The sequence below is a fragment of the Ambystoma mexicanum genome, chromosome 6q, assembly GCF_040938575.1.
Source record: "Ambystoma mexicanum isolate Mex_15411 chromosome 6q, UKY_AmexF1_1, whole genome shotgun sequence".
Lineage (NCBI taxonomy): Eukaryota > Metazoa > Chordata > Amphibia > Caudata > Ambystomatidae > Ambystoma > Ambystoma mexicanum.
Window position 1 is genome coordinate 1065860770 of NC_090937.1, and position 16716 is coordinate 1065877485.

Genomic DNA, 16716 nt, shown 5'->3' on the forward strand with positions numbered 1-16716 from the left:
GGATGCTCCGCCCTCCTGTACATTTGGTAGCGTGAGGATGGTTCGACCATCAACTATTGATTAATGAATACTAAGAGACCCATAGACCGATGGCACAAAGTAACTCTAGGCCTTCGGCAATATCACGAGTCTTTCGCCATTCGGCTGATTAGACTGTGAAGCTTCCTGTGGACAATGATAGAAGTAGGTCCATCAAATCTGCAATAGGTCTGAAGGAACCTGCCTTTCGAAGCATAATCCTTATCATTCCCACGGGCAGAGGATCGGACGAAAAGACCGCAAGAGGCGGTAAAAGGAGGGGCGGTGATCCCTAAGTTCCAGAGAGGAAAAGATGAGAGCGGTGAGTGAAACAATAAACTCATTACTTTGGCAAATGTCTTGTAGGCATTAGAACAAGTAAGGGAAGGGTAACGGAGGGTGGCGGAGAAAAATTAAAATAGTCAGAAGTAGAGAAGACTGTATATTTATAAGGGGTTAATGACTCGAGTATAATAGATAAAAAGTAGGTTACCGGGAGGACACCCGAGATAAAAAGTAGGTTACCGGGAGGACACCCAAGGTAAAAAGTAGGGGATACCAGGAGGGCACCCGAGAGAAAAAGTAAGAGGATTTGTCTTGTTCCTGTGCTTTAATACAGCGGTCAGAAGAAACATGAACTCAGAGCCCACATAATAGGGGACGATTGGGCTACGGTGACGATTAAAGACGGCAATAGTGGGGTTTGTTTAAACCCCATGTCGGGGTATTGATTAGAAGGCAGGTATATGTGTATCCAGCTGGTGTCCGTCTAGTCTGTCAAATGTCTGTCATAGGTGTCCTGTTATATGTCAAACGTGAAGAACTGTATCATATCATTAATTGTTTGAAATGAAGTTTGGGCTTTACGCGATTCCATATCTAAGAGGTAATCGCCAATGAATTGATATTCTTGAATAAAGTGATGATATAGAACTTTGGCAGGAAAGATTGGATTGGAGCTTGTGTATTTGATGCTCGCTCATACTGTTGAACGTGTGAAAATTGCATAAAATAGTGTTGGTAACGAAAGTTGAGAATGGAGGCGGTTACCCCACTTGCCCATTTGTGCAAGCAATTACCCAAGCACGCACTGAAGCTTAAGAAGTATAGTGCAAAGTGGGTGTAGGGTACCGCCCACAAAATGTTTGTGCCATGGCCACAGAACGGGTCTTTATCTAAAGCCGGCTTACAGCATATGACAACTTATCTGCATGCCACACACACAGGCAAGAAACTAGAGAAACGTCTTGCTGTTCTAGAACTGTGGAAAATGTTTGAACAGCCAAAGGAGGAACAGCGTCCTGCAGATTGGATACTAAACATATGCACGGAGGGGGGTGAGGCACCTACCGCGCTACCAGCCCCGCCTGAGCCAGAGATCGAGGGTAGTAAGTCAGAGGGACTCTACCCATTAAGAGAGCTTAAGGCAGCTACGAGGTACAACAACCCCGCATATGAGTCACCTACGTACAGTAGTGATGAAATCAAGGAGAAGGAGCAGGAAATTAACCGTACCTCAACAGTCCCTAGGGACAAGGAGAGATGCGATGAGGAGAGGAAAGATGAGGCACAGAGTTGTGAACCTCTCGTTAAGGAAAGAGAGAGAAAGAAATGGAAGGGAAGCGAAGGCAGAACTGATGAGATAGCATTCACAAAAGACGAATGGATGGGAGGACAGATATTGCTGAAACTTGATGGTAAAGGAAGTGATTATATAAGGCCGAGAGAGAAGTCTGATGAGGCACAGAGAAGGGAAAAGGAGAAGGATAAGGAAATGAGGGACAAGAGAATAAAAAAGAAAGATAGGCTGAGACGAGAACAGCTATATCACGAAGAGCAAGGAAAACTGCTCAGTCGCAAACAATGTGTAGCCTATGCACAGTACAGACAGAACATGCAAAGGTTGGAAGAAGAGAATAAGGAGAAGGGAAGATGAGGAAGTTAGAAGGGCAAATGAACATAGAAATGAGAGAAGAAGAGAAGAAGAGAAGACTACAGAAGAAGCAAGGAAGCGCAAGGAAGTTGATGGTGACATAGAACGCAAATGTAGACAGAGGGCACGGGATATTGAATATTTGGAGCAGGATGTTAAAAAACCCAATCCTGTTGTAGAATGAGAAGACATTGAAGAATTCTTCCCTGCAAATGAGGTAATATCAGGCACGAATGGGGCAAACATTGAAGATGACTTAGACACCAGAAATCGGGGAAACGATTGATAAAATATACGATGAAATGGGGCTGGGACAAATATCCCAAGGGGGAAGGGAAGATGAGCACTTGGAAAGCACTCAGCTGTATGACACTGAGTATGTCACCTGAAGTAGTGGGAGCGGGGGACTGTCCCTGTATAGGCTAGAAATTAGTAAGAATGAAGAAGAAGTAAGGAGTTGCATGAACTGGGAACAATCAGTGTCCGACTCTGGTGAGGAAACGGAGGACGAGACACATGAAGAAGGGATACGACACGAGAAGCGGCTCCCAAGGGACCAAGGGGTACGATGGACAGGCACAAGCGAGTCCGCACCTAGGGCATTGGAGTTCACCGCGCAGCCTGGCCGATATGAGGGAATACCCTGCGGTCAGAGGGAGGAGTCAGCACCTGCCTATGTAGACAGATTGAGGACATTGCCAGGTAGAGGGCATGCGGGATTGCTAGCCCAGTGAAAGATAGTAGAGCTATGGGGAAAGAGAAGGAAGACTGCGCATTTCAGTGCCCGCTGCTAGAAAAGTGGGGCGCAAGACCACAATATATCCCATGGCCACACATGGATCGAGAGAACTTGAAAAACAAGCTTCCACTGCTGACTTCGGGAGCCGGGAAATGGATACACGAGTTAGAAAAAATGACAGGGGGTGTCACGTTGGCTATAGGGGACATTAAAGGTCTCCTGATCGCCATACTGGGTGAGAGAGCAGATGATGTATGGAAGCGGGCTGCGTACCCTGGGGTAACCATAATTAACACTACCTATGACGGAGCATCATTCAATAATTGTAGAGCAGCAGTGTGGAAAGCGCTATGAGTGCTGTACCCAGACAATTCCGATATGGGATCTATAATGACTCGAAAAATGAAAGAGTCAGAGGATCCTTTGATTTATATCCAGAATTTTCAAGATGCGTGGGTGCTCGAAACGCATGATTCTTGGATGAAATCTATCCCTGTATTCTACCATATATTGTGCCAAGGGTTGCCAGAACCTGTGCAGAAACAGCTCAAGAAATTTGTAGGAGTAGAAGCTAAACTGTGGGCCGAAATACAGTTGACAAATGCACACTACTGTAGATTGTTTCAAGAAAAGAACCGAAAAAAGGAGGCAACTCGTAAAGGTGAGGAAATGAAGCTGGTGAAAAAGAAACTCTCAAAGTATGCTCTCGAGGGAGCCATGCTGACAAACCCAGCTGAGCCAGCGCGCAACCATTGACCAACCCATTGCAGAATAACCAGGGTAGCGCAGGATTTTACCCGAGGGGTAGAGGATTTAGAGGAAGATGATGGCAGAGTAATCAGGGAGGGTTTTAAAGTAATCAGGGAGGTTTTCAGAATAATCAAGGTGGCTTTCAGAAAACGCAGATGGGCAGTCCAGCTACGCCAGATGGCCAGATGGCCCGACCACCGCCAGTGTGTTGGATGTGTGGAATGACAGGACATGTGGCGCGCGTGTGCAGAAGCCAAGGCATGTGTCAAAATGGCCAAGGCTTGGGAGCAAGCATGGTGAATCAGCCTGCCGTCCCACAACAAGGCGGTGCACAGAATCATGCAGTGCAGCAGCAGGCGCCAGGCTTGCAGAAAGGTACGCCGCAAGGGGTTAAACCCTCGAATATGGGGAATTTGCCACAGGGCAAAACCAACAGGCACCACTGCAAATGTTGCAGGGCACTAACTCCGGAGGGGGACTCAACCCTGGGAATGGGGGAAATCCACAAGTATACAGTGGACCAAATCTATATATACAATAGGACAGCTCACGGGAAACTCTGATGTGCTCTATCCTATCAGTGACACCAGACTCTAACAGGGAACCTAGGGTAAATGTCGTCATAGGGGGGAAAGAATATTCCTTCTTAGTTGACACAAGTGCAACACGCTTGTGCATATGAGAAGGCAGGTTTTCCTTGTCCGGCCAGGCCATAGACACTCAGAGTTTTACAGGAGCTCACAGCAGAGTTCCCTTTACGGACAATCACCCAGTCTCTGCAGGAGAATATGAGATGAATGTACCCTTTTTATATTCATGCCAGACCCCAGTAAACATTTTGGGTCTAGATTTAATGACAAAGTTTAATATGACTATATCGCTCACAGAGGAGGGCATAGTATGCTCCACTCCATGAATGCATTATTCTAACGTGTGTGAAATGATCAGAGCGTACTCCGGATGCATAGCCATGAGAGCTATACTATTAGAACCGGAAGTCTTCGCATGTGGCGTGCATGTGCTTATGGTGGGATTGCCAGGCCTCGCAGATAGAACTATGAGAACCCCTGATGAGTTTCTATTCAGACCAAGAATATCTATGCATGAAGAAGAGGGACAAGTATTTCCCTTATCGATACATATTGCAGCAGTGCTAGGGAAGGTAGTAATGGTCGAAGGGTACGATGATGAAGGCAGACAATGGTGTGCAATTATCGTCATTGAAGAAGGGTACCGAGTGACTGACGTCACCGATGATGGTCTGTTTGAAGAACACCCTGACTCAGCAGAGACTAGGGTGGAGGTGAGTCTCACATTTTGGGTCAAAATGATCAAACGAGAAGTGCCACAGAGAATGATGTTGACACTGATCCACCCCACATACTTTGATGACGATATGGCTGTAAAGATACCGATGGGGGTGCCTGTACTTCTGCTCTCTATATGGTAGTGGAGAGGCACAGAGGACCCCAGCCAAGATTCTCTATTATGGTAGCAATGGACGAGCAATCAAGGTCTAGCTTCTCAGGAGGTGATGCAGGCTGGTTCTTAAGTACAGTGTAGTCCCTGAACACCCACAAAGGAATGTCCACACACTGTATTACTGAAAACACAGTGGGCCTCATTACGAGTCCGGCGTTAACCGAGGCGGTAAAACCGCCTGGTTAACGCCGGACTCGTATTACCATTCCGCCTCCGTGATTCCCGGAATTACCGGGGCATCACAACCCCGGTTTTCCGGGAATCACGGAGACGGAATGGTGTAAATCCCCATTCCCATTGAGTCCCATAGGACTCAATGGGAATCGGGATCATGGAAACACCGGCAGCATCTTGTAATGCTGCCGGTGTTTCCTCGTCCGCCTGCAGGCGGGCGGTGTTAAACCCGCCAGGTCAGACCTGGCGGGAACATCACCTCCCGCCTGCAGGGGTCGGGATCAGGCGGTCCGGAAACAACAGTGGCGGCGGGTTTACCGCCACCGTTATTTCCGGACCGCCACGGTCGTAATGAGGCCCAGTCTTTATATAATAAATATTCAAAGGTATGTGCACTATCACAATAACGCACTTTGTACTCGGAAATCAACAATGGTAAATATATACAATTCTAAAGTGGTAACGCCAATATTATCAGATCTCATTAAAGTGCATCAACTATACTGTTAGAATGTCACACAGATCAATAACAAGGAAACCAGCAATAGAGATAGGAGGGAAAGCAAGGTGGTTGAAACAATAGGCAGAATACTGGCCTCTACCATTAAGCACAGTTCTGTGTGGAGATTCCCCCCACCTGGGCAACATGTAAAATAAAGATATAGCACAAGCCCAGTCCATATATTGCTCAATAGCCTTGTTCTCTCCTATAATGTTTTTACCCCCCTAATGTACCTGGTGGAGTAGAGTTCTTCGAAGAAGCGTCGACGGATCCTTCTTGAGTGACTCCCTTTAAAGCAGAAGCCACGGATCGTCAGGAGGCATTGAAGAAGGTGAACTTGGCGTCGACAACGTCAATGAGAAGTTTGAGGGTGCCGAGACCACAACGTCGATCCAGGCGGTGCTGGTCGGCGACGTCTTGCGAGGATGAGGTGTGAAGGGCACCTCGGTGATTGGTTGTTCAGGACCGCAAAGAGTTTCTGAAGAACTGTGGCCCAGCAAGGGCGTTGAGTCCTCGAGGTCTTTGTGGCCTTCAGGTGGTGGGAAACCCACCGGCGGATTCTCCTCGGCGCATCGGTGGCCTTCACTTTCTCCGGAAGGACAAAGCGGTCGATGTTGCAGACTAGGGAGTCCTTTGATTCAAATGTTCTTAGGCAAAGGAGCGGGCGGCTCCAGTCGTCAGCGGCATGGCATCAGTGGTCCCCGCGTCTGGGCAACACAACTTCGACGGGCCTCCAGCGGTTACACAAACCTGCCAACCCTGGTCGACGGCAATGGACTTCGACGGCGGAGAAGTCCGGGTGCTTCACTTCGTTCTCCTCAGCGGTCCCGTCTCGGGACGGCAGCCTTTCGAGGGTCTTACTTCCAGGGAGCTTCAGTGAAGGTTAGCGGTGCTCGATGGTCCCTCAGAGCACGGGAAGATGGTGCCTTACCAGGTCCTCTCTCGGATCAGTCCTTGACGAGTTTGGCAGCTTTCAGATCAGGTCGAAGCAAATGCAACAGCAAGTCTGCTTCTTCCAGCTGGGCATCGAAGATCAGCAGTTCCAGTTACTCTTCAAGTGTAGACACAGCTTCTGAACAATTTCCAGTGGTGAGAGGTCCCCAGATATACTATCCTGTCTCTCATCCACACTGCTGGCTCACAATCAGCAGCCAATCATACAGAAGGGCATTCATGCAGTCAATCAGCCAATCAGGCACACAGTGCATTCAGGCCATCCTCCTCCCTCTCAGACACTCACAACAAGGAATGTGGATTGGGACAAGTACCTAGCCATTCAACACTACACACTGCATTCAGGCCAGTTTCGGGCAAGGCTGTCTCAGTCTTTGTCTCTCATACCAGAAACCAGACAGCCACAACAAGAAGTGCATATTGGTCCACACTCCATTCACCCAGGTCCCACCCACAGGGTGTACCCACAACATACAGTCACTGGGAAGGCTCCTGCCAGTCTGGACTGGACTTCACAACAACTCCATATATGGAACTTCCACCCAACAGCCAGTCAGGGCTTCCCAGGACTTTGGGAAAACAAGGTAACAGGCAATAGAAAGCAAGAGGCCACAGGGGCAATCTTGTTTTCCATCAGGAATCAACTGATTCCAATGGCAGGTCTGGGGTATCCCAACATGGAGGATACTCAGCGCACCTGTCAAATTCAGCATGGAGCTGCCAACAGCCCATACTCTGCTCTGTGGACCACCCACAGGTGCCGAAAAACATACACTAGGGGCACAGGGTTGTACCCCACCCATGGGTGCCGTAAGGGTATCCCATGGGTCTGTTCACCAAACCAAAAGAGAGACAGCTGCACCGCCAGGAGTCCCACATGAACTCCTGCACAGAAAACACGACAGAACACACAATAAAAAGACAGCAAAGGACAAGGATACGGAGGCCCTGTCCCTCCGGTGCATTTCCAGCATCACAATGGCCCAGGTGCCTTTCTCAGTATGGACTACAGGACCCTATGACGTAGGCCTCCTGAAAGGAGCAGGAGAAGTGAAAATTAAATTGGAACCAGGAGAAATTTTATCAAGAGCACGACAATATCCCGTGTTCAGAGAAGCGGATGAAGGGATTGCGAAGACAATTTCCGCCATGATGGAGCAGGGCATCCTTGTGACGTCAGAATCACCCTGCAATACGGTGATTTACCCCATCAAGAAAACAAAGGGAGGGTTGTGGCATTTAATCCAAGATTGAAGAGCATTAAATGATATTGTTGAAGCAGAGTTCCCTATAGTCGCTAATCCATCTACGATCTTGTGTAACATACCGATCGAGGCAAAATACTTCACGGTGATTGATTTGAAAAATGTTTTTTTCTCAATCCCGCTGTTTGTGACTCACAAGATCTGACGTCCTTTATATTCAGACAAATGCGCCTAAAAAGTACGAAGTTGCCGCAGGGGTACTGTGAGTCCCCATCCATTTTCAACAGAGTCTTGCAAATGGACCTAGGCAACAATACAGTAGAAAGTGTTGTTTTGCAGTATGTGGATGACATTCTGATCTGCAGCACCACTAAAGAACAATGCAGGCGCGATTCTATCCAGCTTCTGACTATATTGGCTGAGAAAGAATATAAGGTTGACAAAGAAAAGTTACAATATTGTCAACAAGAGGTGCTGTACATAGGCCACCTAATCTCGCATGAGGGGAAAAAGATCACTCCAGAAAGGGCTGAAGCTATCATGAACATGGCTAAGCCGTTCACGATAAAACATATGCAGAGCTTCCTAGGCCTGTGCAACTATGTTAGGGCATAGGTCTTCGATTACAGTTCCTATACCAAGCCCTTGCTCCATGAATGGCAATGTTATGACGGCAGTACTCGCTCAAAAACCTCATTGGGGTACAAGCCCCTGGCGTATTACAGTGGGAATCTGGACTCCGTAATGAGAGGCCAGTTCCCATGCGAACAAAGCTTGGCTGCCGCAGCATTCGCCATTGAGAAGGCGACAACCATTGTAATGGGATGCTCCATGACGTTATATGTTGAACACTCATTATTTGTCATATTAGAGAAACCAAAAGGTACATTGACATCTGAAAGGGCCTCTGCCTATGAGGTGATCATATCAAATACATCGATCAAAATAGTTCGATGTAAAAGAGTGAATCCAGCCACGTTCATAGCAGAGCCAGTCACTGAAGGAGAGCCGATACATGACTGTGCAAATTATGAGGAATTCTATGATGAAATCTCCAGAGTAAAGGAAAATGCCCTGGCAGGTGGTGAAATTGTGTTCATTGACCGTTCTTCAAGAAAAGACCTATAAGACTGACAAAGATATACGGGCGTTGCCGTAATAAAACACATAGCAAACAGAGAATTTCAAGTACTTGTTAGTGCACAAATACCATCTCATTATTCAACACAGGCTGCAGAATTATTGCTGTTGATACCCGCCATTGAGAATCATGCAGACCAGGAAATAACGGTGTACAGTGACTCCACCTATTTGACGTCCACAGTGCATGCAAGACTAGCGCATTGGAAGAGGAGGGGCTACCTCCGAGCAGACGGCACACCAGTGCAGCACACAGCCTTATTGGACAGGCTGATCAAGGCACTTCAGCTCCCAGTGGGCATAGTGGTCATGAAATGTGCCGCCCATACTCACGGGATGGATTTCATGTCACATGGAAATCACTCAGCAGACACGGAAGTCAAGTGTATGGCATCAAAAAATGAGACAATCATGGAAGTAGAAGCGGCACGCACCCATGAGCGTATGATGATAGCTCGAGCCACACCAAAGGCTTATAGTAATATGGGGCAAACTCGATTGATGAATCTACAAGGGGAGGCACCATAGGATGAAAAGAACCTGTGGAAATGACAAGGGTTTTCTTTGAACCCCTCGGACAGATTGTGGTGGCAAGACAGCACTGGTAAACCAGTAATGCCTGCAGCCCTACTAAAGATATCAATAGAACAATTACATTACCCGTTCCATATGACAAAATAAAATCTAGCTGCAACGCTCACAGAAGACTGGTTCATACCAAATTTAGCAGAGCAGGTTGCATTTTTTATGGTGAACTGCATAATTTGCCAACAGTTCACCGGTGGACACACATTAAAAGTAGTGAGAGGAGTCATCCCCCGGACAAATGGACCATTTCAGCACTTGCACGTCGATTATGTCGACATAATTCAAGTATGTAACGGATACAGGTACTTAATTGTAGTGGTGTGTCCATTCTCTAGATGGATAGAAGCACGTCCCTGTACACACCAAGAAACGACCTGTGCTGCCAAATTCCTGGTGAGGGAAGTATTCCCTAGATGGGGGGTGTGTGAGGTGATGAGATCAGATAATGGGGCTCATTTTGTAAATACAGTTTTTGAACAGATTAGCTTGTTCATTGGTATAAAACACAAGTTCTCGTTGGCGTATCATCCAGAGTGAAATGGTGTATGCAAGAGGCTCAAAGGCTTGTTAAAGGAAAGGATAGCCAAGTTGAAGCTTACTCTAAAAAAGGGATGGCTGCACTGTCTACCACTGGCATTGTGTGCACTTCCGAAACCAACCAGGCTCCGACCATCATCTCACGCCACACGAGATAGTCACGGAAAAGAAAGAGGACCCCCCTTATCCCCCAAGATAGAGCTAGATGTGATGCCCAGTCTACCCGAGAGGTCCTGGGAACCGAGTTGTCGGAATATCTGAACTGCATGACATCAAGCCTTGCTGTCATTTCAGACCAACTGCAGTGACGATGAAAAGGGTGCAACACAACACCAGACTTAGAGGGAGATGCTGAGACAGACACAGCTCAAGGGCTACGTGCGCCAATCATCTTCCCTGGTGACACTTTACTGGTGAGAAATCACACAAAGAAAAGGTGGGACGAGCCGAGATTCAACGGCCCATTCATCGTAGAGGACTGCACTCCCTCAGCCATGAGACTGCAAGGCAGGAGAGCTTGGATTTTCCTAAATGACATTAAACCTTATATCAGTGAGATCCCTTTAGCAGCACCCCACCGTGAAGAACCTACAGACAATGGGGAAGCACCTCAGCATGTACAAACGAGAGCTATGACGAGGAAGAAGGACGCATGATCAGGAAAACCAAGAACCCGGATACAAGTTGTGGCTTAAAACTGGACAGTTCCTCCAAACAAAGGGGGATAAGGACATAACGAACACTCTGTGCATTCTAGTTGCAGGGTGAAGAAGAGAATCACACATCTAAGCCACAACACACTGATGATACGAACTTTTGAATCAAGCCATATCCAATTATTATTAGTAAATGAGACTTTGATGAACTAAGAGCGAAAGTTAAGAACATCACACAGTCACCTGAATAAGCCAACACCCAGACCTTGTTTTGAAGAACGTATGACATCCCCCAACAGGAATATCACCAGAGATGTGCTGTCCTGTTTTCAGTTAATACTAGAGACATATCCATCGCTTGTAGGGAGAGTTACAATGAGAAGTCCCCTGTTGCAAGACATTTTACATCAGCACGTCATACAATAGCACAGATCAGAGATACTATTTTGGAAGTGGTTAGGAGACCACCCAGGGGAGGTGACTACATGAGGACACTTGCACAAAGGGAGATGTTTTGGATAGATGCCTTGGACACTATCTCACCAAAAGGTCTTAATGAAGAGTTTTCCCTTAATTGCTTTGTATGAATAGGACCCTTCTGATCACATTAGGCACTTGGATTATTTTATTTTCTTTTTTATATAGTACATCCTAAATTATTGTTCCTTTTTGGTCTATGTTATGCCGGTTCATGCACATCCTTCAGGTTTTGAATCCTCTCCTGAATATTGTTGGTTTACTTAATTGTTTTTCCTGGAGTTTTCCTCTTGGAACTTTATTTTCCATTATGTATCCCCCATTTTGGTTTATTTTGCCTCTTGTTATTTGAGTTTTAGCACCTATTTTTTCTATTTTTCCTTTATTGAATTTAAATGCTTGACGTACACTTTATTTTGAATTATTCTTTATTTTTCTACTATAGAGTATCCTGACGATATATTCCTTTAGAAGGCTATTAGGTGTTTCTTGTATCCAGTTGTCCCTAGTTTTGTTTTATTCCTTTATATTATTTACCGTAGTTTGTCACTTGTTCCCAGTTTTGTTTTTAAAACATTTTTTTAAAATTATTTACCATTAGATGACATTCTTTGTAGCGACTGGAGCCTGGATCTGCTGCCATATGCGGCTGCAGCACCCGTGCACGTGACTTGGTTACGTGACGTGTATTATTTACAAGGTATCTTCAAATTATTCATTCCTTAGAACATTATACATTTTTTTCCCCTGTTTTTTCCCCTTCTATTTCTGATGACGGCTTTTGGGCGATAGGAGTTTGGGCCAGCTGTTATCTACAGCTGAAGTACCCGTGCACATGACCTAGTCACGTGAGGTGTAATATCTACAAGGTGTTTTAAATCGATTCCTCTTCAGCGTTATACACGGGGATTGTTGTTCTGTTGTTTTCCAAACTCACTAACATTGTGAATAATGCATATTTGGCGACCGCATTCTTCATGCCGTTGTTTTATGCCGTTATAGTACCCTATCACGTGACTTTGTCACATGACAGGAAACAGACGTTAAAAGGAGATGGAAAGGCAATGCCGTACAGACTGTTGCGATCCTTTTAGGCAGTGATTTCTATGTCAAGGTGAGTTGAAGGAATAGATGGGGTACCTTGGAACTTTTTTGATCCTTTAATACAAAGACATTGTATGCAGGAAAGATTTACTTACATCTGCATGCTAACTAGTCTAGTGCTATTTTCTGTCCTTTGAGTGGGTGTACTGTGATGGTTGGAAAGATCAGTATTGCTAGGATCATTAGGGGGTTAGGGCATTAGCCCTGGAACTTTGTAGATTGACTTTATTTACAACAACAACAATTCCTTACCTTGTTGAGGGTTTTATACATTAAAGACTGCTTTGTCCATTCCTTTACTTTTCTTTTAGTGGTCCATATTGTTCATGGTGAATCCTTTTCACAGTAAGGGTGGACATGTACGTTTGTGGATTCACCAGTTGGTTGATATTTCCAGAGTGATAGAACTCTGTCAGTTATACGAGCGTCACGGGACTGATTGGCTAGTGTTCATCGAGTTACATTTGGGTAAGCACTGTATCCAATCTGGAATAACTGTTCCTTGACTTTGGTCCAGGTTTAGTGTTTGATAATCATTTTCTGTACACATCCTGTTCATCCAGCAGTGTATTCATCTCAACATTAACCTGCCAACACACGTGCTATACACCCTTAGGGACATCGATACAACCTATGAGAGTTAGTAGACCCTTGTGAACCAAGTCTTGCTGACCTCTTTTTTCCTTTTTGATCAGGTACACTTGGTCTCTGTATATTATTGAATTGAGTGTTTGTTCGAAGTTAATTTATCTCTTTTTTTGGAGTCACACCTGTTGCATGCTTAATGGTCACAATATGTACATGGATTTCTCTACTTTGTTTGTATATTCTTTATTAGAATCGGTGTGGGTGGTTGTGGACAGCCCAGAACGTGTATTTTTCCATTTAAAATTTTGAGACTTTCTCTGTGCTGGTTGTAATTGCTAAATTGAAATTTTGAAACTGATGGTCTCCTAATGTATATTATTACAGATCATTCTGCTCCTGAAGAAGGGGGTGTTCCCCCGAAACACGTAGAGCCTGTCAGTTCATCATAAGAATATTGTGCTTGGATATTCCTTCTCAGTTTACTACAAGAATATTGTATTTGTATATTTCTTTGTCCCATGATAGCCTCTTTGAATTCCCTTTGTCTTTTTGAGATGCAAATGTTAACCAGATGTTTCTGGTCTGAATTTATTTTGTTGATTTGTTTGTCTTTGTAAATATTCATCATTTTGAAGTAAAAATTGTAAAGAGATTTGACTGATTGTGTATCAGCTTTAATGGTGTGCAGGGGAGGGGAGTGTCTTTAGCTTTAGACACTTTTTTTCTTGCCCAAATGGGCAATGCCAGCTAATGACCTGGAACAAAGACGAACACGTAAAAACAACAGTAAGTTTGAAAGGAGTGATACAAATATGGACTCCAAAGATGCACACGTTCATACCATCATGTACAAACCCAGATGACGAAGAATTGGATCTGGAAGAACCAAACAAGAATAATCTAAAGGACGAGAAAAAAGTGGTTGATAAACTGACCAGAGGGGGGTGTGTAGGGGAGGCCCCAAATATGGCCTGCACTTCAGCCAACCATGTTGAAATGCCAGAAGCATACTCACCAAGATATGTGACATATAAGGAGGAAATGAACCAACAGAGCGCCACGGTGGGGCTCTGTCCAGTACCCATCAGAGGGACATGTGTTCCTATTGAAGCGCCAATAACCAGACAACAGTGGGCTGCAAGGTACCCACTGAGACAACCATACCAGCAGCTGATACGAAATGAGGATTACTTACAAACAGTCCCTGAAGAGACCCAGAGAGCCTTAATGGAGGGCAGATGGTGACAACAAATGAACACAAACGACAAACTGACATTCAAGGACTAAAAACAAAGAGTAACGATGTAATGGACATATAAGAAGAAACGATGTTAGCAAAAGATGAAAATGTGCAACTAACTGAATGCATGTGAATAGGCTTGGAACGCAAGAAGCAAAGAATAACGGTACTGCTTGCAAATCTTAGTAGAAGAATAGAGTGGCATGCGCCAAGTATATATCTACCTCGATGAAGCAGCTATACAAGTGCGACTCCATTTTGCAAAAACAGAATTAAGCACAGGCTGCCAGGGACTAACAAGGCCAAGATTCATATTCCAGCCAAAACCGAAGGAAAGAGCAGAATCGAAACTCAGTAAGAAGCAGCTCAATGCCTGGGAATTCGAGGTCAACTCCAGGAAGGGAAGAGAGCGGCAAGTCTGAAGAATCAAATCTTCAGAGCATATCAGCCAGCCAGTGAAGGTCGAAATAAGTAGGCCCATGCAGGTGGCGAGGATATGGAGAATCAAATACATGAATAAGAGGGAAAATGAAGCAGATTCACGGTGAACAGACACGTGACCAGCCAAGGGCAAAGAAGTACCAACGTCTGATGTCACCCAGAACCCGAGGATGCCATAACTTTTCCTGATAAGAACTACAGTTTCGAGGCCATCCCTAGCCAACTAATTGAAACATAGCCCTAAAGATACTAATTGATGGAAGGGAGGCAGGGTGAATCGTGGGGCACTCCGCATCTGGGTGTCCATTCTGCATGCTGCTAATTAAAGTGGGGATTTATGCCTAAGGGTGTAACCCACCCAATCACAATGAACCAAATAATCTAGGGTCTTATAGCTGGTAGAACCAATAAGACGTCGTAAATTGTAGTGACGTCTATCAAGAGTGATGTAGTGGGACGGGCATAGACGCCCACCCAATAAGAGCTATCCAATCCACATGCTCTGTTACCATACACAGATATAGCACCTATACTTAAGTTGCCTTTCCCACCAATAGAATTGCATGACAAACTTATGAGTTTTGCAAGTCAACTGATGATGAATTTTGCCCATAAAAGTTGCTGTCTGAATGAAGAATTTGGGATTTGAAGCGAGACAGGCGATCGCATCATTGATGATTGCCATTTGTTTCCCCGTTTATTGTACTTGTCATTAAACAGACTTCCCTTTGCCAAACTATTGAGTTGTCCTTATTGAAGTGTGTTGGAGTAAGTGAATCCTGCACCCCCATTCCTCACATGGTGCAGCTATCTTGTCTTACAAGTACTAGAGTGTGAGCCTAGAGTGTGAGCTCTGACCTATGGGCCTGTTAGAGGATGCTCTGCCCTCTTGTACATGGTACCCATTAAAACATAGTGTGATCAAATTGTAAATACATAAATAAATATTTTAACTGATATCTGGTTCAGTGTAACCGGGGGTTTCCAGGAGAGGGGTGTGATATGAGTGGTATATTGTTCAGAATAAAGAATTTTAGACAAAAATAAATAAGGATTTCAGTTGTGCATTACACGCTAGGCATTGACTTGGGTGTGTGCCGGATTGAAATCACTTACACCTCTCATTCACCACACTGACCACATTCCACAGAGTCACATTGGCCATACCTCTTTCTTACCTTTAGTCCATTCCATCAACCCAACACACTTCTTACCAACCATCTACCCATAACTGCTCACAATACCACTATCAAAACCTCACTAAACACAATGCCCTATTGAATGGCTACATCGCTTCACAACTCTACCCACACCACTTATCCCACTTGCGGCCCACATCAGGAATTCGAGTTTAGGTTCTCGCTTTCTGAATCACAAAATCCACTTTAGGCCAACAATCAAGGAAACAACACAAAGAGCATCACTGAACACGTAGCTTTCATTCCTAAACCGACTCCTCATGCCAATCCCCACATTCCATGAACTGCACTCCCCCACCTGTCCCTTGCCCTAAAAATATCAGCCTTATGCCATCACCAACCGACATTGAAGGAGCACTTATCAATGCTTGCTCCCTTGTAGCTCATGCCACTGAAATTGCAGATCTCATCCTAGCCAACAGATTGGATTTCCTGGCTTTTACAGAAATGTTGCTACACCACGCAGCAGGTCCAGCACTCTCCCTTGCCCTTGCAGATGGCTATACCATCATTACAGCTGACAGAAACTCTAGCAAAGGCGGAGGGGTCGCCTTCATCACCAAAACACATCTCGCCCTCAGAGCACTACCCCCTACCAGCTTTAACTCTGTAGAGCTCCTCTCAGTGAAACTTGCACTCTCCCCCTCTCAAACTAATCTCATTCACCTCCTCTACAGGCCCCCAGGTCCAGTTCTCTCCTTTGAGGAAGACATTACCAATCTCCTCTCCACCAACACTAAAACCAAATCTCAAACCATCCTCCTAGGAGACCTTAACCTTGGTCTCAATTATCCTAACGATACACATGCCCTAGCTCTAGAAAATTCCATCACAAATCAGGGCTTCAAACACAGAGTGACATCACCCACACACTACAAAGGGCGAACATTGGACTGGGTCTCAGACCTCAACTGCTCCATCACCATCCTCCAAAACTCCCAAGTTGCCTGGTCGGATCACCACCTCATCCTGTTCTCCATTCATGGACC